Genomic DNA, 27,769 nt, shown 5'->3' with positions numbered 1-27,769 from the left:
GCGCAAAGCCTTGTTTTTTGTTGTTGTTGTTGTTCTTATTCACTTGCTAAGTCATGTCCAGCTCTTTGCAACCCCATGGACTGCAGCACACCAGGCTTCCCTGTCCTTCACTGTCTCTCAGAGTTTGCTCAGCCAACTCCATTCATTCAGCAACACCATTCATATGATGCATTATACTTCATAAAGCTCTTTTTTCCACATCAAGTGGCAGACTATATTTTCCAAAGATGGCCCTACCAGTATGTCTAACCCGTCCCACATCATCGTCTCACAAGGTCACTGTCATTTCTATGGAGAGGTGAGGGGTCTGTGTTCCCTCTTCTTGAATCCCAGTGGGAATAGTCCCACTGGGACTGCTGTGACTGAGGGAAAATGACAGATGTGTGTGTATGTGTGTGTGTGTGTGTGTGTGTGTGTGTGTGTGACTTCTGGCTTGGTGTTCTGCCTAATCAGGCACTTACAGCCACCATGTTGTGAGGAAGCCCTGAGGTCATCAAGAGTCAGCACCGACCTTCAGATGTGTGCATGCATGAACCCTCTGAGGTTCCAGCCCCAGCCGCTGAGCCGCCCCAGCTGATAGCAAGTGGAGCAGAGACTAGCAGATTTGTGAACTAGGTGAATGTGATGGGTTGAAGCCACTCTGCTTCGGAGTAATGGTTATGCAGCCGTCGACGACCAGAGCACGCGTCATCACAGACCCTGCTACACTATTCAGTGAGCACGGTGGGTATGATCACTTGTTCCCATTTTCGAGATGAGGGAGCAGAAGCTCGCAGGGGTTCAGTGACTTCTCCAGGATCACACAGCTGGTAACTGGTAAGGCCCTAGTATATGCATTTCTAGGATTCGTCTTCCTAGTACTCTTAATGTCCTGATTCTCCTTACATGGGCCTCAGAAGTAGGGGGTGGTACCAACTTTCTGGGAAATCCCATCTCCTATTTAAGTGGGCATGGGAGGCTTGGGGCTCCCTTCTCTTGGGGCTTAGGCTCCTTCAGATACTCAAGTGTCCTAGTCACACACTTCAGCTAGAGGAAGGAGAAAATTGCAGCAAATCATAGCCTTGTTATTCAGTTGCTCAGTTGTGTCTGACTCTTTGCAACCCCACGGACTGCAGCACACCAGGCTTCACTAACTCTCAGAGTTTGCTCAAACTCATGTCCAATGAATTGGTGATGCCATCCACCCATCTCATCCTCTGTCGTCCCCATCTCCTCCTGCCTTCAGTCTTTCCCAGGATCAGGGTCCTTCCCAATGAGTCAGCTCTTTGCATCAGGTGGCCAAGGTATTGAAGCTTCAGCTTCAGCATCAGTCCTTTCAGTGAATATTACAGTCTTAGATATAGCCTTAGATAGTACTTAATTTTGCAAGGTGCTAGGCATTCCTCATGCCATAAAACTTCTCCATTGAGGCTTGGCAGATGCTACTTACACATGCACACCGGAGAGACAGAGAAAGGTTCAGAGAGATAAAGAAACCGATTGGAGGTGTATCCATGCCTCTTGACTTCTAGGCGTGAATAGAATGCTTTGAAAGGTTTACTGCCTCCCCCCCACACACCCGTACACGAACTTTGGCTCACTATCCTGTGTCACTAGGAACTCGGTGGAAAGTCAACTCCACAGTAACATCAGCTTTGATTAGTCCAACCAAACAAGAAGCATCACAGTGATTGAGAACAGGGCACCTAGCAAATGCTTGGTGGAATAGGCATGTTTCAAAGGCTCCCGGTGATGACAGGTTGAAATCTAAACTCCTTCGTAGTGGGCACACAGAGAGCTCCTTCTGATTCAGTCCTTTCCCCACTCAGCCTTGTCTTCTGCTGCAGGCTCCTTGCCCATCACACTCCAGCAGCAAGAAGAGTGCTATCACCTACCCCTCTGGCCTTCCCCATCCCACATTGTCTTCTGCTGACAAACTTCTCCTTCTTCGCATCTCAAGTGCTGTCTTCTCTGAGAAGCCTTCCCTGAAGCTTTCAAGCCAACTCAGAGTCAAGTCTTACGTTGAAGCAATTTTATTTTCCTTTCTAACTGGATGCACTAAAATCAAAGAGACTTCCACCTCCAAATATTTTCATTTCCCAGTCCTAAATCCTGTGCTTGTTGCAGAGAAGGCACTTAGAAAAGACTTACTTGATGAATGAATGATCTTATTTAATCATTATGACCACTCCATAAAGTCAGTGCCTTTACAAACCCATTTCACAGATAGTGAAACTGATTTCAGGAAGATGAAGGGACTTAGGGTACCATGGCTAAACAGTGCAGCTAGGTATCAAATCCAGGAATGTCTACTACCTTTTCTTCCCATCATGCCACAGTTATGGCTGCCTCACCATTTGGGGATGATTGGATAAACAACTAGGGAAGCAACAAGAAAGTCCTCTATAGACTAAGGTCACCCAGAGCTTTCTGAACTGCTCCCAGGAAGTCCCTCACCTGCTCCGAGAATCAGCACAGCTCAGAACACACCTTTCAGATTAGCTGGTGTGAGTTAGGATCAATGTCCTTTGTCCCTCACAAGATTATTTTTTTTAAAAGTAGAGGCATTTTCCTGATCATATAAGCTATTATTTCCACACCCTAACCTCTCTAGAATAGCTTAAGAGTTGGGCTGCACCTGATTCTCATCAAAGTTTTTATGTTCCTGTGGACCCCTTGTTTCCCCCTCAGATTAACCTGTGTTTGAAGTTTTGATTCATTTCATTCTGCATTAATGAGGAGTTCTGAGCTCTCCGTTGCTCTGCTGGTTCTGTTGGCTGTATGGTTGCAGAGGAAATGATCTTCTGCCACATAGCTATAGAAAGTCGAGCGGCAGAAGTAAATTAACCCACCATTTCCACAAAGGGATATGCTGAGAATTGCCAACAATATTTATGTGGGCATTGTGCTCCCAGATACACTTGGATGGCAGTGAATTGTCAGTTACTATGACAAAATGACTGAAGAAATCAATCTGCCAAGTATGAATAGCTCTCAATGGGCTTCAAGGTTCTCAGGTTAAGGGACCCGCAAAGCTGACAGTGGTTGGGTCTCATATCGATATGACCTCCATTGGGGAGCATGTAAATTAGCAGAGATGGAGGCAGAGAGGTCTGATCCCCCTGCCCCCCTTCCAAGAAGGGCATTTTCCAATATTCACATGGAAATGAAAGACCATTTTAGAAGGCCTGGAAGTCCAGCCATGTTAATCTATTCAAATCAGGCCTTTCTCCAGAAGAATCCTGAAGGTCTTTCTAAAACACATACCTGCCCAATTCCAAACAGAAGCTGTGAGTTTCCCCTTCTCATATGACCTTTTCTTCCTTCTTATTTATCCTCTCCCCAGCCTCTAGCTAAGTCATATTGGGTTGTGCAAAAAGTAACACGTTGTGGATAAACAAGTATGCATCTCTCTATCTCTGTCCGTGTGTGTGTGTGTGTGTGTGTGTGTGTGTGTGTATACATTCATACACACCCACCCCGAATAAGAAATTATTTTTCAGATTCTTCTCCATTGGATTCACCAACCCTGGGGTCCTCTCCATTTCAAAGAGAGTGATTTTTAAACAAAAGCTTTTTATGGGTGAGTACTGGGTAAATTCCCACTCTAATAAAAAGAAAGATAAAGTTATTCATTTGGAGCATCCAAATGATTTGTAAGGATTTGACTTCTGAAGCAAGATTTGGGAGGAAGGCAATATTGAAAGCCATAGGCTGTTTGATTTCATTTCTGTTATCATTGCTGTGATTTGAGGGTGACTCATGTAAATCCTTTATACATAAACAACCCATAAACTCAAGTTTCGAGGAAATTTGATGTTCTTTGCTCTAAAGGCAAAGAATTATTAAAGAAATTATGACCAGAAGAAATAAAAGAATCCATTTTTCTACACCAAAAATCTAAAATATCAGATTTGGTTCTGTTTCTTCCCAACTACGTCTTCTCTGTGAGCTCTTTGAATTGTGTTTTTTACATTTATTTTTATTTTTTATAATTTTACTTATTTACATATTTTAGGCTGTACTGGGCCTTCGCTGCTATACAGGATTTTCTCTAGTTGTGGCAAGTGGTTACTACTCTGTGGTCGCAGTCCTCAGGCTTCTCATTGCGGTGGCTTCTCCTGTTGCGGAGCAAGGACGCACGGGCTTCAGTAGTTGAAGCATATGGGTTCAGTTGTTGCAGTTCCCGGGTTCTAGAGTACAGGCTCAATAATTGCAGCACACGGGATTAGCTGCTCCGAGGTGTGTAGGATCTTCCTGGACCAGGGATTGAACCCATGCTCCCTGATTGGCAGGCAGATTCTTTACCACTGAGCCACCAGGGAAGCCCTATACATTTAAAATAAATGAAGAAAAAATGTTAACATAAGAGTATCTTAATGCAAACATGCTAACATGAGAACTGGAAGAAGCACTATAGGGTGAGAAAGCCTATTGAGGACTTAGGATAACCATGTAGCAGTTGGTAAATCTGGGTTGAACCCCAGCTCCATCACCTGCTAAATGAGGATAATTACAACTATGTCATGATTAATGACACTGAGAATTCAGAGATGTCAAGTTGGTTCTTTGTAGTTAAAAGACACGAAGTCTTCTCTGGAAAGGTATTATGGAGGATGAAAGGAGAAATTCTAAAGGACTGCAAACAGTGTCTAATTCAGTACTGAATATTGTATTAGGATTTTGGAAGCAGGAGACTTGAGTTAGGGTTGAAGGAATCAGGAAGGGCATAATGAAAGATGCAGAAATTGGTCTGGGACCTTGAAAAACAGGTCCAAATGTAGTATTATGCAGTTACTCAATATTCTTAATATATAAAGAGCTCTTTAAAATCAACAAGTCAAGCATACCAATAGCAAAAAAGGGAAAGGGCATAAAGATACTCCATAAACAACAAAAATATCAAGAAGCATATTCAAGTTAATAATGAAGGAACTTCAAATAATAACATGCTTTCCCCTTTCCGTTTAGTTGGTAGAAATTTTTTTAAAAAATATTCTTTCCCAGCAGTGAAAATATCCTGGAGGGTAAATGAATACAACCATTTTGGAAGACAAAATGGCAGTAAAAAAGAACACAAAAAGTGTTGTTTAATCTTGATGAAATCATCAGAGATGTTCACAAAAATACAAAATACTTGTACAATGTGGAGCTATCTCTAGTAGCAAAGAGTAGAATTATTAGGTGCCTAACTATAGGGAATTGGTTTAATAAATTTTGACACGTAAAATTAAAAAGAATGTTTTCAAAGACTTTTTAAAGGCATGGGAAAATGTATCTAATATAATAGGCAATCAAAAAGCCAGCATGAAAATTATGTATGAGATATGTATTCTATTAAAAATATGCCTATACATGTAGACATAAGTGTGTATTACAAAAAAAAAAAAAAAAAGGAGAAAGTAGTGACTGTTTTTGAGTGGCAAAACTATGGATGATTTTTATTTTCTATTTTATAATTTTTCTAAATTTCCTACATGAATAATAAATGCTATTTATTCCTTTGTATTTATTGTGGTTTTGCACTTAATCTAATAGAGAAGTACTGAAGTTATTGTTTTGCTTTGTAGGAAATAGTTCTATTTTCTTGGGTATCTCCTTGTTATCATCCTGTTGGGTCAACGATCATTTTTACCACTCTAGAATCTTCCTCAGATGCCATATTTCCCACTGAGTTCAGAGGTACATATCCTCTTGTCAGATCACCTTTATGCTGCGTTCTTTCCTCCTTTTGGCCAGATCACCTACTTTGCAAGAGTGTAGCAGAGGCATCAGGGAATGACGCCTAATGAAGACCATGGCCTCTAATCTGAGGTTTCTGTGAAACCTTAGGCGAGGCATTTAACCTATACCAAGTATCTTTGGGGAGTGGTGGATAGTAAAAGATGCTTAGTGAATATTTATTAACTTGTTGAAATGAATGATGCAAGAACAGATAAAACAGAACAGGAAAGAACAGCAAGAACAGGAAAAAGAGAAGCCTTAATACCTACTATCCTATATTGACTGCTTTCCATGAACATTTAAAATGGGCCTTCCTGCCCTTGAGTAGAGAACCAACCTATTTTAGAAAGAATAAGCTTGAAGCAGAATTCAGACCACCAGGTAGTTACTGTCTTCCTTAAGCAAGAAACTTAAACTTTCTAAACTCACTTTACTCATCTGTAAAAATGGGGACTAGTAACAGTTCTCGTGATGATTACCTGTGTAATAGCACTGTTCAATGAATATTTTCCTATATGTCTGCCCTCAAATCCTTCTGTCTCTCTCCCCAAGACAAATGAAATGTATCTTTCCAGGCACTTCATCCTTATAGCTCCTGCAGCATCTTCTGTGGAACTTGGCTAACCCAATTGTAATGACAAACTGCCTTCAAATCAGCAAAATTACAATGACTGATGCTACATACAAATAGTTCCCTTTGATTCATTCTTTTTCAGACATCTTTTTCTGCTGTTACACTTAAATATTTCTCTCTAGCTCTCCATTTGAACTTAATTGGCAGAATCAGCTTCTAGTAAACATTTGTCTTTCTTGTCTGTGAAAATGTCTTTTCCTTCTACAGTTCTGGGAAAACTTAGCAGATTCATTCTTTTAAAGGAAGTGATTATTTGATAAATGGTTGCAACTTTACTCTAAATGTGGTCATATTTAGTCTCTTTCTGGCTTGCTCATGTCTTCCTTTAAAAAAAAAAAAAGAGTAAAACTAAATAAGTCCTCTCTCACTGAATTTGACATAGATGATTACGAATGACTTTAGATATAAACCCAATGCCCTATGAGGCAAATGATTTGAGCTCACCCTATGTGATCTATAATGTTTATAGTTTTAAAGAGAGTAAGAGATCTGTTTGGGGAAGTAATTATAAGAAAGCCAGATTGCAGAGAAAAAAAGTGAGAAAGAACCCAATGGCATTGAATTCTAAAACTCTGCCAAGCAAGAAACCAAGGCAGGAGATGTATAGTTCCGCAAAGGGTTCGACTCCTTTTGAACCTTTATATTCTCTAATCCTTGAAACAGGTTTGCTCTCTTGTTCACATTCTCTAAAGATCCAAAACAGCTGGGTAAAATCTGGAATAATATAGCGTTACTGTTAACATGTTTAAATTGAGATCAAATCTTAATCTTTTTCTTTTCTGTTTATTTGCTTCAAAGGGTTTCCAGGGGCAGTGATGTGAATTATTCTGCATGTGCTTGATAGATTTTAAGCTTTATGAGAGGCAAGATGCCTGCTGACTTTGTGAGCATGAAAAGACGACTCTGACCGGGGTTTTCAGATTTGGTTAGTCTGAAAGTGGTGATTCATGTGGGTCATTATTGCCATAAAGGCAAAAGACTTGTCTAATAGGACTAGGTGCGTAGCGCAACAGGTGGTTTAAACTAGGTTGTCCCTTAACCTTAAGAGAAGCAAAGAAAATGTTTAAGCGAAAAATGTTATTCTAGTTGGTAGCAAAACTCCCTAATTTTCCAAATACTGAGTTCTGAAGGAGATTTTAGCATTAGAAGATTAAAAACTCAGATATCCTTAGAAGATTAAAAACTCAGATATCCTCATATCCAATGACTTTGTTCCTCTTCTACCTTGGCTTAACTGAAATTCATTAGTAATTGCATTAACTTTTTTTCAATTTCACCTTCCCTGAAACTTCTGAAGAAAGTAACATTTTATCAAATGAAGACTTTTCCTTAAAGAGCCATATTAAATCAACTTATGTAAAAGATGCATTACTCATAATTCAGTTAAAATGTAGAATATTTATATTGGATTATCTTATATTCTTTTCATAAAGATGTAAATTTGGAACACGTATATTTAGTAGAGGAGTTAAAAACAGTTTCATCTGCTCTGAATAACTTTTTTTTCATTGCTCAAACAGATCTCTAAGTTTTTTTATCTCCTGTCATTTTGCTAATGAGAAAAGATGTTAAGTGTCCTTACAAACCTTTCATTTCTATTTGTTTCTGGAGAATTGTTAATTTAAGTATACCATGAATATGGCCATACTTCTGTATTAAGAAAACTGTTTTTTTTTTTTAAGAGATCTGGTTTAAGAAAAATCAGATATATTAATATAATAAATAGATTAATAAGATGGTGTTTATTCTCATTAGAAAAGTCTTTTTCATTTGACAGAATAATTTGCACTTGAATTCCTTTAAATGTAGCAGTATTTGTGCATTTGAAGTATGATTTTATATAAAATGAAAATTTTCCATAAGTGTATTTATTACTGTTAAAATCAATACTTAAATTTTATTGCATTAGTCTAATTATCTAGATAATTATGATTATCTTTTTAAAAAAGATGTACTTTCCCTTGAACTACCCACAAACTGTGAAATATTATTTATGGATCATTAGAACTGGAAAGGAACTTAGAAATACTCTAATTAGAACCTGTGTGTCCATTTGGGGCTCATTGTTGAGCTCGCAGTTAGAGCGGAGATGCAGAAAAGTTGATCAACATTATCAATTTATTCCTGCTCTCATTTTGGAAGTGTGTTATGTGTGTGCGCTTCTGTTTGGTTTTAGAGGTTGGCCAGAATTTCACAGCTTAAAAATGATCAAAGGGACGTTTTCGACAAGATTTTATTCAGCAAGTGGCAAATGTAAAGGAAGGGATTTTAAAGTCTTTATATGTGCTTTTTATTTTGAAAATACATGTCATTCAGCACAGATAAATGTAATAATTTTAAATGCTATTTGGCCTTTTGTTCACCTCCAGGCTACCGCCCTCTCACCGCTGTTTCTTTAAACGTCTGAATTTGAGACATCTTTTGAAAATCGCCCCCGCCCCACGCTGTCCCGGAGACAACACCCATTCCAAGTCACACACGCCAAAAAGAACTGGCCAGAGAGGGAAAGGGGAGACCCTTTACAAACAGATTTTTAAAAGGAAAACTATCAAAGCAATTTTGCCTTGGGCAGTGACAACATACCTACCAGGCTATGACCCTCAATAAAAATCACGTTCAGAAGTGGTGAAAAGGCTAGCGAAGCAAACTGTCAAACAGGAGGAGGCAGAACCCTTGAGGGAAGGGGCGCGTTCATCATTTTACAGATGTAAGGAGGGGCCGACCGGCAGGGGCTGCTTTAGAACCGCTCCGAGCCGGCCCTGCACACACTTTGCGCTGAAAGCTGGGCGCTGGGCCTTTTGAACTCTGGCCGCTCGACAGAAAACACTCTTTTGAAAGAGGTGACATTCACTGGGCTGTCAGAATCAAGCAACACCAAATTAAGGCGCTCGTAAAACCGCTCTGGGCTCAGAAACAGAGCCTCTTGCTTTTAATCCCGACATTTTGGATTAATATCAGGTGTTAATTTCAAACATTTAGAGCAGCGCTTTGGAGGAGATAAAAGAATGGGACGTCATATTCATTGACCTTTTTTTCAATGCTAGAGGAGCTGAGAGTTGGGTTTCTTGTCACGAGCACCTCGACAGCATTAATTACGTGCGAAGGGAGTAACGGTGAAGGCAGGCAAAGATCGAAACACTCTTCTGCGTTTCTCCAGGTCCTCCTCAGGACGCCGCGGGTCTGCGCGCGGGAAGCGCCCTGGGCGCAAAGGCGTTTTGCAGAGTGCGGGCGCCGTAGCTCTGGGAGAGGACCCGGATCTGCGCCGAAAGATCAGCTTCCTAGCAATCAGCCGGGGTGTTGTGAACAACATCGACCGAGATTCTCCCCCGAAGGGTCGCTTAGAGACGGTTGAACTTGGAGTTCCTTCTCTTTTTGAGTGCAGTGTGAAAAAAGAAGGGCCACATTGGGCCCCCTGGTCTGCGGGTGCGTTTCAGACGGTGTCCTGGCTGGGAAGTCAGCCGCCCCATGTCGCGCCCCAACGCCAGACTCCGCACTGTTGGGGGTAGTGGGGCCCGCGGCGCATCGCACTCGTTCCTTTAGGCCCAGGGGCCAGACGCCAGAGCCCGGAGTCTGCAGAGACGCCGACACCCTCTGCCCCCGCGCGCCCCACCGTGGGTTGCCGCTTTCGCGCCGGTGGCTTCGGGCAGGCCAGCCCTTCTTTCAGCACAAAGGGTTCGAGGTGCGTTGCTTTCTTTGGCGTAAAGCCCTCGCCGGGTCAGAGTGAAATCTCCGTTTTTTTTCAGGAGCATGGCAACACAAAAGGTTTAAGGGGGGAAATTGTTAAAAGGAAGCCCTTTTCTCTTTAGGCTGAATGCAGTGGGGAGATTAAAACTTTCATTTGAGATTTTGCAGTATTCATGGTGGTGGGGCCATGAATGGGGCCGAGTCAAAGCCCCCAGCGCTGCTGTGTGTGCCCTTTTATCTCCCGCACATCTTCAGACACAGGTTGTTTTGCACTTGAAAGAGGGGCGAGAGGGGAATGTGGGATTTTGACAGCTGATATTGGCCTCTGAACTCTTGATGGGGATTTTCTAATTAACCCCAAGTACCCATCAGGTGGCCAACAAGGAATGATTTCTGTCAAAGAGGGCAAAAAGTTTCCCATTTTGATCCGATGGACGGGAGAGGTTTTAACATTCAAAGTAAGGAAATTTAGGAAGAGCTCTAAACACAGAACTAGAAAAAGCCTGATGGAGCAGGTTGGGTCGGGGGGAGGCAGCTGTGAGGACCCCAGAAACAGAGTCCCTAGGGGCCGTCTTGACATGGCCACCATTAGAACACATGGGAAAGGAAAATATGGTTCCTGAGACTCAGAGAAGATGACTCCTTGAATTTTGGGAGCTAAGTTAGCTAAGAAGTTTGGGTGGAGTGCTGTAACTTGTAGTTTGACTATTGTGTCCAGACTTGGGAATTCCCGCCCCCCGCAACCTTTTTTTTTTTTTTTTTTGGTTAGGTAGTTTTAATTCTAGTTTAAAGCCAAGACTCTTTGCTGAGATCCCAGCATGTGCTCAAATCAACTCCATATGGTTTTAGTAAATGCCTCCAGTTGAAGAGATGATGGAAATGGTATATCAGCCTTAGTCAATGAAGACAGAACTGTTGACTCATTGGTTCAAAAGCAAAACTCTTTAAGAACAAGTCCCAGAAAGAAACAATTAGTTTAGAAGATGAACGACCAAATTCTTAGTCCCTTGGGGGTTCAGTTTCAGTGTATTTCTGGGTTAGGTCCCTGCAGAGTATGTGTTTATAAAGGGCCCCAGGTAGGCGATTCTTCTGATTGTGTTAAGCTCCAGGACAGTGTTTCCCAGGTTTCTCTGATAACAGCAAGACTAGGAATGCTGGGTGTTCATCTTCGTACTGAAAAGTCCAGTGGATAGTTCTGAAAGTGTGTATTTTTACCAGACTTCTCAGAGTGGTTCCAAGGGTCCCAAGCCTCCTGTTTTTTTCTCCTACAACTGCTGGCTGCTGCTTCCCGATCTCCTTCACAGGTTTCTTTCCATCTCCCTGACCTTGAGATGTTGAGAATGCTTCCCTGCCCAGTTTTTGGTCCTCTTCTTTCTTAGCCCTCTTCCTTGGTGATCTCACCTAGTCTTGTGACTTTCTACTAGAATCCCAGGTTATAGTTCAGTTCACATGTGCCCTAAACTCTAGATTCTCCATCTAATTGTTCGCCTGGTATCTCCACTTGACCTTGACCTTTGCCCTAGGATTCTTTCTTAGGAAACAGAAGACTGTTTCAGCTAGAGCATGTGCAGGTGGGAAGGCAGTAGAGGTGAGGCTGGAGAGGAAAGTGAAACCATATTATTAGGGTCCTTTAGGCCATAGGAGTTGGAGAAGGAAATGGCAACCCACTCCAGTGTTCTTGCCTGGAGAATCCCAGGGATGCCGGAGCATGGTGGGCTGCCGTCTATGGGGTCGCATAGAGTCAGACACAACTGAAACGACTTAGCAGCAGCAGCAGCAGGCCATAGGAGGGAGTCTAGATTTTACTTAAAGGGCCACTGGAAGGCTTTAAGGGTGTAAAGAGTTGGGGAGACATAACAGGATCTAATTGAGCTTTCAAAAGGACACACTGGCTGCCATGTAAGGAAGGAATTGAAGAAGGGCAAGGAACACAGGAAATGGAATCCCGGATAGGAATCTTTTGCAGTAGTCCAGGTAAGAGATGATGGTGGCTTAATCCACGTAGAAGCATTGGAGAAGGAAAGAAGTGGACAGAGAAGATGATTTTGAAAGTAGTCACAACTGGACTGATGGAAGGATCTGATTGAGAACATGAAAAAAAGATAATCAGGGTAGCACCCTAATTTAAGCTTAATAACTTTGATACTGTGCCATTTACTGAGAGAAGTAGAAGGCAGTGCTTCCTAACATTTTTCATGTTATAACATGTATAAAAAGTGACAATATTTGTAAGATATAAACTAAAGAGGAGTTATATATGTCTGTGTGGCTCAGGCGGTCAACAACCCAACGCAAGAGACCTGGGTTCGATCTCTGGGTCGGGAATATACCCTGGAGAAGGGAATGACTACCCACTCCAGTATTCTTGCCTGGAGAGTCCCATGGACAGAGGAGCCTGGCGGGCTACAGTCCATAAGGTTGCAAAAGAGTCAGACATGACAGCAACTGGAGCTCCTTATACAGAGTGAAGTAAGCCAGAAAGATAAAGAACATTACAGCATACTAACACATATATATGGAATTTAGAAAGATGGTAACGACAACCCTATATGTAAAACAGAAAAAGAGACACAGAAGTACAGAACAGACTTTTGAACTCTGTGGGAGAAGATGAGGGTGGGATGTTGCGAAAGAACAGCATGTATATTATCTATGGTGAAACAGGTCACCAGCCCAGGTGGGATGCATGAGACAAGTGCTCGGGCCTGGTGCACTGGGAAGACCCAGAGGAATCGGGTGGAGAGGGAGGTGGGAGGGGGGATCGGGATGGGGAATACGTGTAAATCTATTGCTGGTTCGTGTCAATGTATGACAAAACCCACTGAAAAAATAAATTAATTAATTAATTAAAAAAAGAAAAGAAAAAGAAAATTAACCCAGAGGAAAAAAAAAAAAAACAACGACATGTGAGGCTTGGTGAAATTTTTCATTATATTTTCATTAATTTTCATTCATATAATTTTCATTATATATTTTTCACTATATTTTCTTTACATACTATTTTGACAAGAAAAAATAAAATATGAAGTATTAGGGATGATATATCAAATGCATTTAAGAAATACCTCTTAAATAAAATTTCTTTTTTTGAAAAAAATTATTTATTTTTGACTGTGCTGGGCCTTTGTTGCTTTGCCTGGACTTTCTCTAGTTGCCGCAGACAGGGGCTCATCTTCGTTGCGGTGCTAGGGCTTCTCATTGTGGTGGCTTCTCCTGTTGCAGAGCATAGGCTCTAGGTGCATGGGCTCAATAGTTGTGGTACATGGGCTTAGTTGCTCCCCAGCATATGAAATCTTCCTGGACTAGGGATTGAACCCATGTCCCTGTATTGGCAGGTGGATTCTTATCCACTGCACCCCTAGGGAAGTGCCTTAAATAAAATTTCTTAAAGTTAATGAGGAACTTGTTTTGGAACATTGCTTGGAAACAATGAGCAACATTGCTTCAATGAACAAGGCTTTTCTTTTTAATGTCAGATTTTAAACTTGAAGTGTGTGTGTGTGTGTGTGTGTGTGTGTGTGAGCGCTCAGTTGTTAACTTGTGTCTGACTCTTTGCAACCCCTTGGATAGTAGCCCTCCAGGCTCCTCTGTCTTTGGGATTTCTCAGGCAAGAATACTGGAATGGGTTGCCATTCCCTGATGATGGGAATCTTCTCCACCCAAGGATCGAGAAGATCCTACAGTGGTCAGGAATCATCTGCATTGGCAGGTGGTTTGTTTACCACTGAGCCACCAGGGAAGCCCAGCTACACACAATTCTGATCAAGACTGTTTAATGATAAGCTATTCCAATTCATGAAAATCACAACAATGAAAACCATTTTTCATAACATGAGACAAAAGGAGGAAGAAATACTCCTCCAATTGTTCAGCAGTTTCAAGAGTTGTAATTAAGCGTAATTAACTTTTAACATTGAAGTCTCTTGTAATATTTCTAATGGATTTCAAATCCAGTCAAATATTTTCAGGTATTAATTGGTTCATTCAACATTTATTGAGGCTTACTAAGTGCCGGGTACTGTTCTAGACACCTACGTGTCAGTCTTTCAAAAGAATTATTGAGCCCTAATTTGTAGAATCCACTTCTTTGCCAGGACGTCATTTGTCATGATATGTCACCTGATTTATGTGAAGGGAGAGGGTAGAAGCCACCCCCTGGAGCCCACCCATGTGGCCCCTGACGCCTGTCTCTCTGTCCGGTGCTTTGTACTCCTTAAGCACCTGGGACTCCTCCAGTAGCCCTCTGGGTGTTCTGCAGCTATCTGCCAAGCAGGTGTTCCTGCCCATATAATCGCGGGCCAGACATAACTCAGTTTGTTTGCTGATTTGGGGCTTCATGAGATTGCTGGGCATGGCATCTGGCCCTGCTGTTTTCAAAGGATGCTTGGATAGCTGCACAGGGCTAGAGGCAGCTCTCCCAGGGCCTCCAATGGCCCCAGAATCCAACTGGCCACCTTCACAACCTGACACCCCATGGCATATGTGGGTGCTCTGGCCTTGTGGCTGCTGCTGCTAAGTTGCTTCAGTCATGTCCGACTCTGTGCGACCCCACAGACGGCAGCCCTCCAGGCTCCGCCGTCCCTGAGATTCTCCAGGCAAGAACACTGGAGTGGGTTGCCATTTCCTTCTAAGGAGCTCTCAATCAACCAGTTCTAGTCAGTGAGCAGAACTATTACAGACAGAATTGTGTCCTCCCCCACCATGCCCCTGCATATATGAAGCCCCAATCCCTAATGTGATTGCGTTTGGCCTTTATGGAGGTAATTAAGGTTAAATGAGATCATGAGGGTGGGGCCCTCATCCGACCTGACTGGTAAGAAGAGGCAGACAGACCTTGGGATGCACACAGCGTGAGGAAAGGCCATGGGAGAACTCAGGGAGAAGGCAGCCATCTACAAGCCACGGAGAGAGGCCTCAGGAGAAATCAGACCTGCTGACATCTTGATCTTGGACTTCCAGTCTCTAGACTTGTGAGAAAATTAACTTCTGTTGTCCAAGCCACCTAATCTGTGGTATTTTACTATGGAAGCCCTAGCTGACTAATGCAAGAACTGAACCAAAAGCAGAGGTTTCTTCAAACCTGGCTCCCCAGTTGGGACAATCCCAGGAGCTTTAGACAATGCTAACGCTTGGGTTGGCACTTCCCAGGTGGCGCTAGTGGTAAAAACCCACCTGCCAATGCAGGAGACATAAGAGAGGAGGGTTCAATCCCTGGGTCAGGAAGATCCCCTGGAGGAGGGCATGACAACCCACTTCAGTATTCTTGCCTGGAGAATCCCATGGACAGAGGAAGCCTGGCGGGCTACAGTCCATGGGGTTGCAAAGAGTCGGTCACGACAGAGTGACTTAGCACACATGCGCATACGCACACATTACCCCAGGGTGTCAGGACTTTTTCGAAGCTCCATATGTAAGCCTAAATGTCAGCCAAGGTGAGAACCACTGGGGTAATGGGTAGAAGTTTCAAGGAAGGAGACTTGGTTTGATTAGAAAAAAACAAAAATGACAATAACAAAAATTTTATATTTTGGGTCTGCTGGAGACTCTTGAGAGTCCCTTGGACTGCAAGGAGATCCAACCAGTCCATCCTAAAGGAGATCAGTCCTGGGTGTTCATTGGAAGGACTGATGTTGACCCTGAAACTCCAATACTTTGGCCACCTGATGTGAAGAGCTGACTCATTTGAAAAGACCCTGATGCTGGGAAAGATTGAGGGCAGGAGGAGAAGCGGACGACAGAGGATGAGATGGTTGGATGGCATCACCAACTCAATGGATATGAGTTTGGATAAGCTCCGGGAGTTTGTGATAGACAGGAAGGCCTGGTGTGCTGCGGTCCATGGGGTTGCAAAGAGTCAGACACGACTGAGTGACTGAACTGAACTCAACTGAAATGGTGAGACCCTGCCCACCTCACCCCCACCCCAGCTCCCCATCACATCACTGCAAGTATTTAAGCCAAGGTTGGAAGGTACAAGGACTTCCTGGCAGGGGCTGAACCAGATCACCACATTGCCATTCTCCTGGGAAATGGATCATCCACCCTGTCACCCCCCAGCATCCAGCCTCACCCTCGCCTGACCCCACGCATGTGGCCAGTCTGCCTGAGCACCCTGGATCCCTTTCCCTGGGTAGTTTCTGCTCTGCAGCACTCACTGTCTGATCTGTCTTATTTGAGGGTTTCTGAGTGACCTTTCAGGTCCTCACCATCAAATGAAGAGACTAAAGCGTCTTCTTGATGTATGCTAAGCTTCTTTCCAAATCTCAGATTTCTTAATTTTAATCAAGTCAAAATATAGCTTCCTGATTGTAACAGGAGATGGGAATTAAGTGAGCAACTTCAAGGCATATCAAGTTCCTTGCTAAGAGAAAGGCAGATTTAGTCAATGAGCTATGCTTATTGCTATACAAATTGAATTAGTAGGAAATGAAAGGGTCACCTGCTAGAGATGTCCCTTTGGCTTTGGCGGAAAAATGCTTTTTTAGACTGACTGCCTGGGAAAGCTTAAGTTTGTTGTGGGCACACCTGTCAGTCTCATTAGTGGTGTTTTTTTTTTTTTTTTTTTCCTTTCTTTCTGCTAGATGCTTACTATCCTATAAATCAGCACAGAAGAGAGGGTTGTATCAAGCATTCAAGTGACCTCTGTACATCCCCTAACTCTTAGAAATTGTGGGCTTTTGGGGAAGGGGTGCAAGGAGGCCTTTCTGCTCTTAGGTCTTAGAACCTTGAGTGGGATTTGCCTTCCTGGAGGCTTTATTCCTCCTTGTTGTATATCTTGGGACTTAGCCTGCTCCTGTGACTTTGGGTCCTACCCCAAATCTCCTCTCTGGGAGTCTCTCCTTACTGAGTGCAGCTAGGGAGCAGCATGTGTCTGCTGTGGCCCTTTTTATGCCGTCTCTGAAACTAGCTGTGACACTTTGGCATTGAACCATTTGATGACTGATAATATGGGAGGAAGTAACAAAAGAGGGTGTAACAGTGACTTTAAGCCCTACGGAGTTTAAGAGTCAAAGCCCCTGACCTAATTTTCTTGCTTATTCCTGGTGGAAACTAAAAGCCTGTCATGAGACTGCTCATCATGTGTGTGAATGTGTGTTTGTGTGTGTATATATAAATATATATAGATATTTATTTTAAAGAATTGGCTCACATGATTGTAGAGGCTGACAGATTTGAAATCTGTGCATTTGCAACATGTGGATGTATATAGATTTGGGGGGTTTCTTTTCAGTTAAGTTGGGATTCATCCTGGGTTTTTAAATATCTTTCTATGACAGTACATACAGATCTAAAAAGTGCTCTTAAGCAATTTCCACTTCAGACTAATTCAGATAAACCACTGGTTTCTATTTTCCCTGTTAAGTATGCAGTTATATTCTTAGGCCCCACGAACAGTCTTGGCTTACAAGTCACTCTGCAGCTCCCCGGATGTGTCTGCTGTCGTGAGTTGAGTTGTATGCTTACCAAGAGAGAGTTGTTTGTTCCCAAGCCTTTTTATGCCAGTTGTTCTTCTACTGTAGTTATATGATTTAACTAAATATGAGATAAATCAATGACATTTCAGTGCAAAATGAAAGAGCTGTTTTTCCTTCAGAAACTAAGTTTGATGTCTTGGGATTAAGTTTAAAGATGATCACTAAAACAAATTGCTAGCCAGGTATAGAAAACTGAGACTACTAGGGAAAAAATAGTAAAAACAGGAGGTTTTGTACTTGTTCCTCAAGTGTCTATAAGTTCTCCGTACACTAAAATAAAAATGAAGCTGGAAATCATATGTGATTATTGAGGGTGTGTTTTCTGTAAGAAAGGTGATGCAGGACACCAATTATAAGATTTGTCCTCAAAGAAAAGCATAGGCCCCAGTTTAAGAGATTGGCAGATTGATGTTTGTATACATGTTTTAGATTAAAATAACATGTTTTAGATAAGTGTGTCTGTATTATTTTGTATGATCCTCTGCTTTAACTGCTCCTTCAAGTAGCTGGCCAATTTTCAACCCTGTCTGCGGGAGCTTCCACGATATGAAAGGATAGGAGAAGGCACCATGGCATATCATCCCGTCCCATGCTGTGATTCATGTTTGTACATTTATCCCCTCAAACTGGATAGTAAGAACAAAAGTGTATCAGGGCAGCACATGACTTTTTAAGGTCATTTAGTGATCTTGTTTCTCCCTGTCTCCCCTCGCACCCATAATTACAGCGTCCTAGGTATTGCGGCAAGTACATATATACCCTGTTTTATATTGACAGTGGCCCAATGGAATAAATGACATTATTCCCACTTCAGAAGCAAGTAAACTGAGGCTTATATTCACAACATATTTCTAAGTGGCAAAGCTGAGGGACAGATTCATCTCTGCCTGATTCAATGTCTGTGTGTGTCACTAGCTGGCTCCACTTCTTCCCATGGTCCTTGATCCAAGAAATTGAACTTGTTGCACTCAGACTAGATCAGAGGCTCTCCAGATGTGATCTCGAAACTCCTGGGAGCTTCCAGGACTCTTTCAGAGAGGCTCAAATTATTTTCATAACCATAGTAATGTACTGTTTGATTTATTCACTCTTATTCTCTCATGAGTGTATAGTGGACTTTTCCAGAGTCTATGTGACATGAAGACCCATCTTCTATTAAGCCAGACAGTAAAAAGGATATGCAAAAATACAAAACCATGTTAACTCTTCTCCCTATTTTTTTTCTTTTGGAAACAGTTATTTTTACCCAAATAGGTTATTCATGTTAACAAGTTACAGTTTTCAGAATATTGAAGTAGCAAATATTTTAAAAATCTCTCAATTTAAATTTCTAATAGAATGATAATGGACAGATATTAACATATAAACAAAATCTCTTCAGAGTTCTCACAGTGCAGGAGACCCCAGTTTGATCACTGAATCGGAAAGATCCCCTGGAGAAGGGCACGGCAACCCACTCCAATATTCTTGCCTGGAGAACCCCATGGACAGAGAAGCCTGGTGGGCTACAGTCCATGGGGTCCCAAAGAGTTGGACACAACCAATTGAACATGCACATACTTGCTTTCCACTCTATGAGTGAGTAAGTGAGTGAAAGTCGCTCAGTCGACTATACAGTCCATGGAATTCTCCAGGCCAGAATACAGGAGTGGGTAGCCTTTCCCTTCTCCAGGGGATCTTCCCAACCTAGAGATCGAACCCAGGTCTCCCACATTGCAGGCATATTCTTTACCAGCTGAGCCACAAGGGAAGCCCAAGAATACTGGAGTGGGTAGCCTATCCCTTCACAGCAGATCTTCCTGACCCAGTATTCGAACCAGGGTCTCCTGCATTTGCAGGTGGATTCTTTACCAGCTGAGCCACAAGGGGGTACATGGCGTTTCTCATCCTCCTCCCCTGGTTTTCTTTCCTCTTTAAACCTCAACAAGTTAAAAGAAGAGAGAAGTGGGCATATTCTTTCCAACTCCAGGCTGTCCCTGTTGAGGGTATATATAACCATGATGTATATAATCATAACCGAGGGAATATGTAGTGCTACAGGGGCAACAGACATGAACTGTACCACAAGACTGAATAATTTCAAACTATCTAACCTCTCTTGAAATAAATGCCTACAGCAGAGCTTGCCTGTCCTGTAGAAGAGGGACAGGACTGACTGCATAAATGGGCCTTCTCCAAATGAACTTCCATGTTGAATACAGTGCTTATTAAAGAATAAGTAATCAAAATGTGCTAAATTGAAACTTCCAAATTTTTATTAAAACTCAACAGTAATTGCAACCGCTGTTACAACTTAAGTCAGCCAAAGATACCCCATCCTACCTTGGAAAGAGTAATTTATGACTGACTGTTTAGAATTGGTGATAATGAAAATTAGACCCACACATAGTAGTTTTAATTATCTCTATAGACCATGCACCCGCATTGCTTGTACCTGTAGTTTTAATTATGTCTATAGACCATGCACCAGCATTGCTTGTACCAGGAATGGGCAACTCTCACTTCCCTGCCCTTGATATTTCTGTGATTGTCAACTATGGGAATGGCTGAGATATCCTGGAGAAAGTGCAGCTGGAGAAAAAGTACTAGGATCAAACTTCGGGGCATGTTTATATGTAAGGAGTTACAGGCGGGGAAAAAAGATGAACCGGCAAAAGAGACAGATGGAAGAATTGGTGAAGCAAGAGGAAAATTAGGAAAGTCCCTTTCACAAAAGTGAAGGGATGAGTATGTTTCAAGGAGAGTGTCCTTTGTGGGGCTCAGTGCTGCTCAAAGATCGTATGAGATGATGACTAAAAAATGAACTTTGAATTCTGCAGCTCAGATCTGATTGATGACTTTGACAGGTCAGTTTCATTGGAGAAGTGGGAATGGAAGGTAGATGGAAGTAGGCTGATGAGTGATTGGGGAATGAACAGGAGTACAACTGGACAACTGGTTTGAAAAGTTTTACTCCTGTTGCCTCAATTTCCCAGTGATAAGTATAAGAATGAGAATGGAATGAGGGAGGGCATTTAGAACCCAGAATGCATATATTTGGTGGAACTATGGAGGCAGTAGATGGTAAAGAAGGGCTTGGAGAAAAGGCACTGCTAATTTCTCACAGGTCACCATCTCACTATCTCATGACTATGCTAAAGCCTTTGTGTGGATCACAACAAACTGTGGAAAATTCTTAAACAGATGGGAATACCAGACCACCTTACCTGCCTCCTGAGAAACCTGTGTGCAGGTCAAGAAGCAACAGAGCTGGACATGGAACAACGGACTAGTTCCAAACTTGGAAAAGAGTACACCAAGGCTGTATATTGTCACCCTGCTTATTTAACTTATATGCAGAGTAAATCAGGTGAAATGCTGGGCTGGATGAAGCTCAAGCTGGGATCAAGATTGCCGGGAGAAATATCAATAACCTCAGATATGCAGATAGCACCACTCTTATGGCAGAAAGCTAAGAGGAACTAAAGAGCCTCTTGATGAAAAAGCTGGCTTAAAACTCAACGTTTGAAAAACGAAGATCATGCATCCCGACCCATCACTTCATAGCAAAAAGAAGGGGAACAAATGGAAACAGTGACAGACTTTTATTTTATTGGGCTCCAAAATCACTGTGGATGGTGACTGCAGCAAGGAGACTCTTGCTCCTTGGAAGAAAATCTGTGACAAACCTAGACAGCATATTAAAAGCAGAGATATCACTTTGCCAATAAAGGTCTGTATAGTCAAAGCTATGGTTTTTCCAGTAATAATGTACAGATTTGAGAGTTGGACCATAAAAAAGACTGAGCACCAAAGAAGTGATGCTTTCAGACTGTGGTGCTGGAGAAGACTTTTGAAAATCACTTGGACAGCTAGGAGATCAAACCATTCAATCCTAAAGGAAATCAGTCCTGAATATTCTTTGGAAGGACTGATGCTGAAGCTAAAGCTTGACTACTTTGGCCACCTGATGTGAGGAGCCAACTCATTGGAAAAGATCCCGATGCTGGGAAAGATTGAAGGCAAGAGGAGAAGGGGACAACAGAGGATGAGATGGCTGGATAATCACTGATTCAGCGGTCATGTGTTTGAGCAAACTCTGGGAGATAGTGAAGAATGGGGAAGCCTGGCGTGTTGCAGTCCATGGGGTCATAAAGAGTTGGACACAACTGAGTGACTGAACAACAACACTACATGATCCAAGATATCTATAGAGTTGGCATTCTCTTAACAAAACTTGCTTTTCTAAGGCACTTTTATCTAAAAAAAATTTTTTAGTGTCTGATTTAATGCATTGTGATTTTTCTAGTAACTGCATTATTTATTTTTATATACATTGCTAATGCATAGTTGTTTCTTCAACTTTGTGGGGTAATAAGCTCATTGATTAACTGGGGAACCTGACTTAACATTTATTGCTTTAGGAATATGTGTCTCCAGAGTCAAACAATGGAGGGCCAGTGTACTTTTGCATTTCAATCCATTTGTAAATTGGAGGCAATCCATTTCCAGTTAAATTCCATGGCTTCCATTCTTCCCCTTGGCAATGATATTTTGCAGTTCCTCTCATCCTGAAACAGACTCTGTTTCCCCACCCTCTGAATCAGGACTGACCTTAGATCTTATTTTTGGCCGAAAGAATGTGGGCAAGACCATGCGTTAGTTCTGAATCTAGACCTCAAGAAGTCTTGATTGCCTCTATTCTTTTTCTCAGAACTTTGCCATTGCCTTGAAAATAAGCTGGGACCTGCCTGTTGGAGGATAAGTCACCGTGTGCAAGCAGAGCTAAGTCAGGGCGGTCCAAGCCATCCTGGACCAACCTCCCCACAGTCAGTACACCAGCTGACCACAGGAGTGGGCCCAGCTGAGATCAGGCAGGTCTCATTCAGATCAGCAGAATTCAGGAGCATTAATAAGGGGTTACTGTTTAAGCTACAAAGTTTAAGTTGACTTGTTAACCAGCAATAACTGATAGTCACGTAGCCTTGAACCTTTGCAGGTGGTACTTGAGATGGAAGCTGAATGCGCTGCAATTGTGTGTGTGTGTGTGAGTGACTCAGTCATATCCGACTCTGACCCGATGGACTGTAACCCTCCAGGCTCCTCTGTCCATGGGATTCTCCAGACAAGAATACTGGAGTGGATAGCCATTCCCTTCTCCAGGGGATCTTCCCTACCCAGGGATAGAACCTAGGTATCCCGCATTGCAGGCAGATTCTTTACCGTCTGAGCCACCAGGGAAGCCAGATAGAGCATTTTTTTTTTCAATTACTCGAGACCTCAGTATAGTGTATGCTAGAAATGCATGACTCTGAATATTGAGTTGTGGCTGTTAATAGCTCTTAAAGAAGTGATGACTTTTAATGTATTCTGATGAAAAGCATTCATGGGAAAGGGTCAGGTTTATTTTACTTAGATTAACTCTGATTTACATCACATGAACGTCTCAAATCTTAATGTTCCAGCAAGATAATCACATTCTTTTGCTCATTAAGTAGGAGGATATGATTTCAATTTGGCTTCCTCTTGGAGAGCAGAAAATTGCTGAAATGATACTAATGAAATGCTCACTGACTTACATGCCCTTAAAAATATCTCAATTATTTGTGTCAATCTCTTTTTTTTTTCCTTTGGCCTTTCTCCATATGCATCTACTTGGCATGTCATACAAAGGGATGTCTTCCCCCAGAGGGGGAAGGGAATGTACACCTGTTTTTAAAAGCTGCCATCAGGATCCTGACACAGGTGAAGACTTTTTCTCTCATCACTACATTATTTCCCTGAACAGATTGTAATTTCATCAATTTTCCATGCTTATGGTCATGAATGCTTGGCATTACCACATCTTAACATTAACAAAAAAGGAATTTCATGGTTCCAGTTTTCATTTGAAGACGAAGAAGGCATGAAGACCTCATTAGAAATATGGTGTGTCTCCTGTTGGCTCGCACATGCTTTCCTTTGCTTTCTGTTTCCTCCGTGTTGATGCCAACGGCAGACGTGGCTCCTCTCCCTCTGCGCTCCCCACCCATTCCCTCAAACCCCAACAGTAACAGGGAGGTCAAAACCTTTTCAGAAGCCAGTTTTTGTGATACCTACACATGGTGATACTTCAAAAGTCTGGATTCTTCTCCTCTTTCAGAATCAAAGAAGTAACCATTTACGGGGAAACTTAGGTAGCATTTATAATGACAGATTTATTTCCCTTTGCATTTCCTAAACTACTAATATAGCTTTGAAATGAGATACATGCATTTTTTTCTTTCAAAATTTGAAATTGTAGATTATGATAAAACCTACTAAATGAGGAAAGAACTCTGCCATGTGCGGAAGTCTGTTACTCCTTGAAGTTTTTCTGATTCTCCTAGTTACTAGGTATGTGACATTGGGCGGGTTATGTAGCTTTTCTCTGCCTGAGTTTTCTCACATAACATGCATGCAAGTTTTGCATTTTGGAGCTTTCTGTAAGTTTCTTTTTTGTCCTGAATATTTTCAATCCATGGTTGGTTGGATCTGTGGATATGGAACCCACAGATTTGGAGGGCCAATTGTAGCAATACCTGCTTCACAAGATTGCCCCTTGAGGCTTAAATTTGCTCAGTTCAGTCGCTCAGTCGTGTCCAACTCTTTGCGACCCCATGGACTGCAGCCCGCCAGGCTTCACTGTCCATGACCAAATCCTGGAGCTTGCTCAACAAATTCATGTCTATTGAGTCAGTGATGACATCCAACCGTCTCATCCTCTGTCATTCCCTTCTCCTCCTGCCTTCAATCTTTCCCAGCATCAGGGTCTTTTTCAATGAGTAAGTTCTTTGCATCAGGTGGCCAAAGTATTGGAGCTTCAGTTTCAGCATCAGTCCTTCCAATGTTAAATTTGCTAACATCTGTGAAATGCATAGGTCAGTACTTGGCATATGAGGCATTCATTGTTTTTAAATTATTTATGCACATTCTTGTTTTAGAATTGCACTCTTCACAAAAACTTTCTCATAATCTCTTACATGAATTTGATGTTTAGCAGGTTACAAAGGGGTTTTTATATAGTTCTCAAAGCCCTGTGGGTGTGAACAGAACAGGGATTATCATGCCCATTTTACAGCTGAGGAAAAATTAAAAGAATAATCATATGATCCAGCAATTTCACTTCTGGATATATACCCAAAAGAACCGAAAGCAAGAACTCAGCAGATATTTCTACAGAAATGTTTATAGCAGCGTTAGTCACAGTAGTCAAAAGATAGAAGCAAGCCAGATGCTCATGATGCATGACTGGGTAAAGAGTGGGGTATTATTCAGCTTTAAAAAGGAATGAAATTCTGATATATGCTACAACATGGATAAATTTTGAAGACATTATGCTAATGAAATGTCAGATGCGAAAGGACAAATATTGTATGATTCCACATAAATGAGGTACCTGAGGTAGAAACAGAAAGATTAGTGATTCAGGCTTCCCTGATAGCTCAGTTGGTAAAGAACACACTTGCAATGCAGGAAACCCTGGTTTGATTCCTGGGTCAGGAAGATCCACTGGAGAAGGGATAGGCTACCCACTGCAGTATTCTTGATCTTCCCTTGTGGCTTGGCTGGTAAAGAATCTGCCTGCAATGTGGGAGACCTGGGTTCAATCCCTGGGTTGGGAAGATCCCCTGGAGAAGGGAAAGGCTACCCACTCCAGTATTCTGGCCTGGAGAATTCCATGGACTGTATAGTCCACGGGGTCACAAAGAGTCAGACACAACTGAGTGACTTTCATTTTCACTTCCTTTCAGAGATAGGAAGTAGATTAGTGATTGCTTAGGGACTAGGAGGAGGCAAAATGGGGAATTACTGTCTAGTGGGTACGGAGTGTCAGTTTGGGATGATGAGAAAGTTCTGGAAATGGATAGTGGTGACTGATTGTGTAACAGTGGGAATACACTTAATGTCAATGAACTGAATACTTAAAATTGGTTAAAATGGTAAATCTCATGTATGTTATTCTACAATGAAAAACTGAGGGTTTCTACACGTATTATAAGTATGAATAATAAAAATACTCAGAAAATTGGATATCTTCCTATCTTATAATGTTTTAATGATGTCATTTAGACAGCAGAAGACAGGGGTTTGAGGGCATTAAAGTTTTAAAATTTATTTTATTTTAAAACTAATATAGACTCATTAAAAATTTAAAAAGTCTAGAAGGACATAAAATGAAAATAAAAGCCTGCTCCTCCTTTCCCTGATACTCTACAGAATAGCTCTTGATTTGCTTTTTCTCTGTAACCATTCTCTCAGGGTATATATAAGTAAATATATATACTTGGGTGGGTGAGGAGGGGAAAGACTACTTTTTTGAAAAGTGCATGGGATTAATGGTACTATCCAATAACTCTCATTTTTCACTTGATATCCTATCTTTAAATTCAGAAGTAGATGTTTACCTTATTCTTTTTAATAGGTGCATAATGTCCTTCACTTTCCCCTTTTCGTCCCCTTTCCCTTTTATTAAAAAAACCTTATTGAGTTATATTTTAGGTATAATAAAGTACATCTATTTAAAATGTGCAGTTCATTGAATTTTGACAAATGTATGTAGCCTCTCTGCTAGTAGTCAAGACATAGAATATTTTTATTACCTCCAAAATTTCCCTCACAGATATTCTCTCAAGAATGTGTATGTTCTTTTATGAAATGACTGTCAGATTTTTTGCCCATTTGAGAAATGGATTGCTGTCTTCTTACTGAGTTGCAAGTGTTCTTTGTATTTATTCTGGACACAAGTATTTTGTCAGGTTATGTATTGTGAATACTTTTTCCTAGTAGTATGAGACTTGACCTTTCTTTTTCTTTACACTGTTTCTTGAAAAATCAAAGCTTTTAAGTTTGTTAAAATTCAATTCATATTTTTCTCTTATTGCTAGCACTTTTCTTTCATGTTTAAGAAATCTCTTGGCAGATCCCCAGAAGTGTTGGCACAGTCAGCACTGGCTTGTGCTTCCACGCCCAGCTGGGTCGCCAGTCAGTAGGCATTGGCTGGCACTGTGAGCTCCTTCGATGGGCGGCTGGCCGAGTACCTAACCGTCTCCACTGACTGCTTGGGCAGCAAGAACCTGAGGGCCCATGCCACTTCCTGGCCCACCTCCACAAGGATCACATGAAAGAATTAAGGGGCCCTGCCTTGAAAAGTTTGAAGTACAGATGAAGAAACTGAGAAACCCGAGAGGTTAAATAAGTTGTCCAAGGTCATGAAGCCAGTAAGAGGCAGGACTCAGATTCCCCCCAGCTTGAAGGTTTACTTAGACTGTTCCCTGTTACGGAAGAGTTGTTGTCAACTAGCCCAAATTACGGATTTGGGGGAGAAACAAATTATATTAACTGAAATTGAAATTCCTACTCAGATTTCTTTCATCGATGAAGCATCAAGTGAGAAGGGAGAGATCGTTGTGCTCCTCTAACCAGCTGGTCCTTGCCCAGGGTCAATTATGTTTCTATCTCAGGTCAGTAACAGAACTGTCATACCAGGGGTACGTCAGACTGGCAAAAAGAGAAGCCGCCAGAATGGAGCTTCTGCACTCTGGGGGCAGAGTACAAAACATCCAGAGTGTGTACTTAGATAGTGCTTTCTACAGTCCAAAATATTATCAAATTCCTAATCGAGAGGAGTGTCAGTGAGCGGAATGTTAGAGCTGGTTTGAAGCTGGGTGCTCAGTCTACCGTGTGGTGTGGCTGAACTGCAAAGCAGCTAATGGGTAGGGGTATTCACCAACCTTAGTGAGGGGTTCAGAGTCCAGGTTCATGTGGATAATCTAGACATGTTTAGAAACATGCCTGACATCCTTCATAGCATCACCAACTGGATGGACATAAATTTGAGCAAACTCCAGGAGACAGTGAAGGACAGGGGAGCCTAGTGTGCTTCAGTCCATGGGGTCGAAAAGAATTGGACATGACTTAGAGACTGAACAAAACCAATAATTCTTCATCATCTCATAGAAGAATGCAGCACTCAGATCCATGAATGTCAGCATTCAAAGGCAGAGGGATGTTTTCAGTGGAATAAGTTACCCTGTGGACTTACTTCCAAAAATTTCACTCCATACCACCAGCATTAAACCATTTAGTATGTGGTTTGGAGAAAGAGTCAGAAAAATCAATGTCACTGTGAGGACTGGAGAGAGTTCTTACAGAGGTTTTCCCCCCACCTTTTTTTCCACCCCCATCCCCCACACTCTGGATGTTTCACTCCTCCTACAGTGAGATTGCCAACATCCGCCGGATCATGGAAAAAGCAAGAGCGTTCCAGAAAAAC

The 27,769-nt window shown here is 41.9% G+C and overlaps 1 pseudogene; it reads left to right on the top strand.

Annotated features, from left to right (window-relative positions):
• Positions 1–653: 653 nt before the first annotated feature.
• On the top strand, positions 654–27,717 carry LOC122431466 (annotated as a pseudogene).
• Positions 27,718–27,769: the final 52 nt, after the last annotated feature.

The sequence above is a fragment of the Cervus canadensis genome, chromosome 29 (assembly GCF_019320065.1).
Source record: "Cervus canadensis isolate Bull #8, Minnesota chromosome 29, ASM1932006v1, whole genome shotgun sequence".
NCBI lineage: Eukaryota > Metazoa > Chordata > Mammalia > Artiodactyla > Cervidae > Cervus > Cervus canadensis.
The sequence above is the reverse complement of the archived record's forward strand: the minus strand, read 5'-3'. Positions and strand labels throughout refer to the sequence as shown.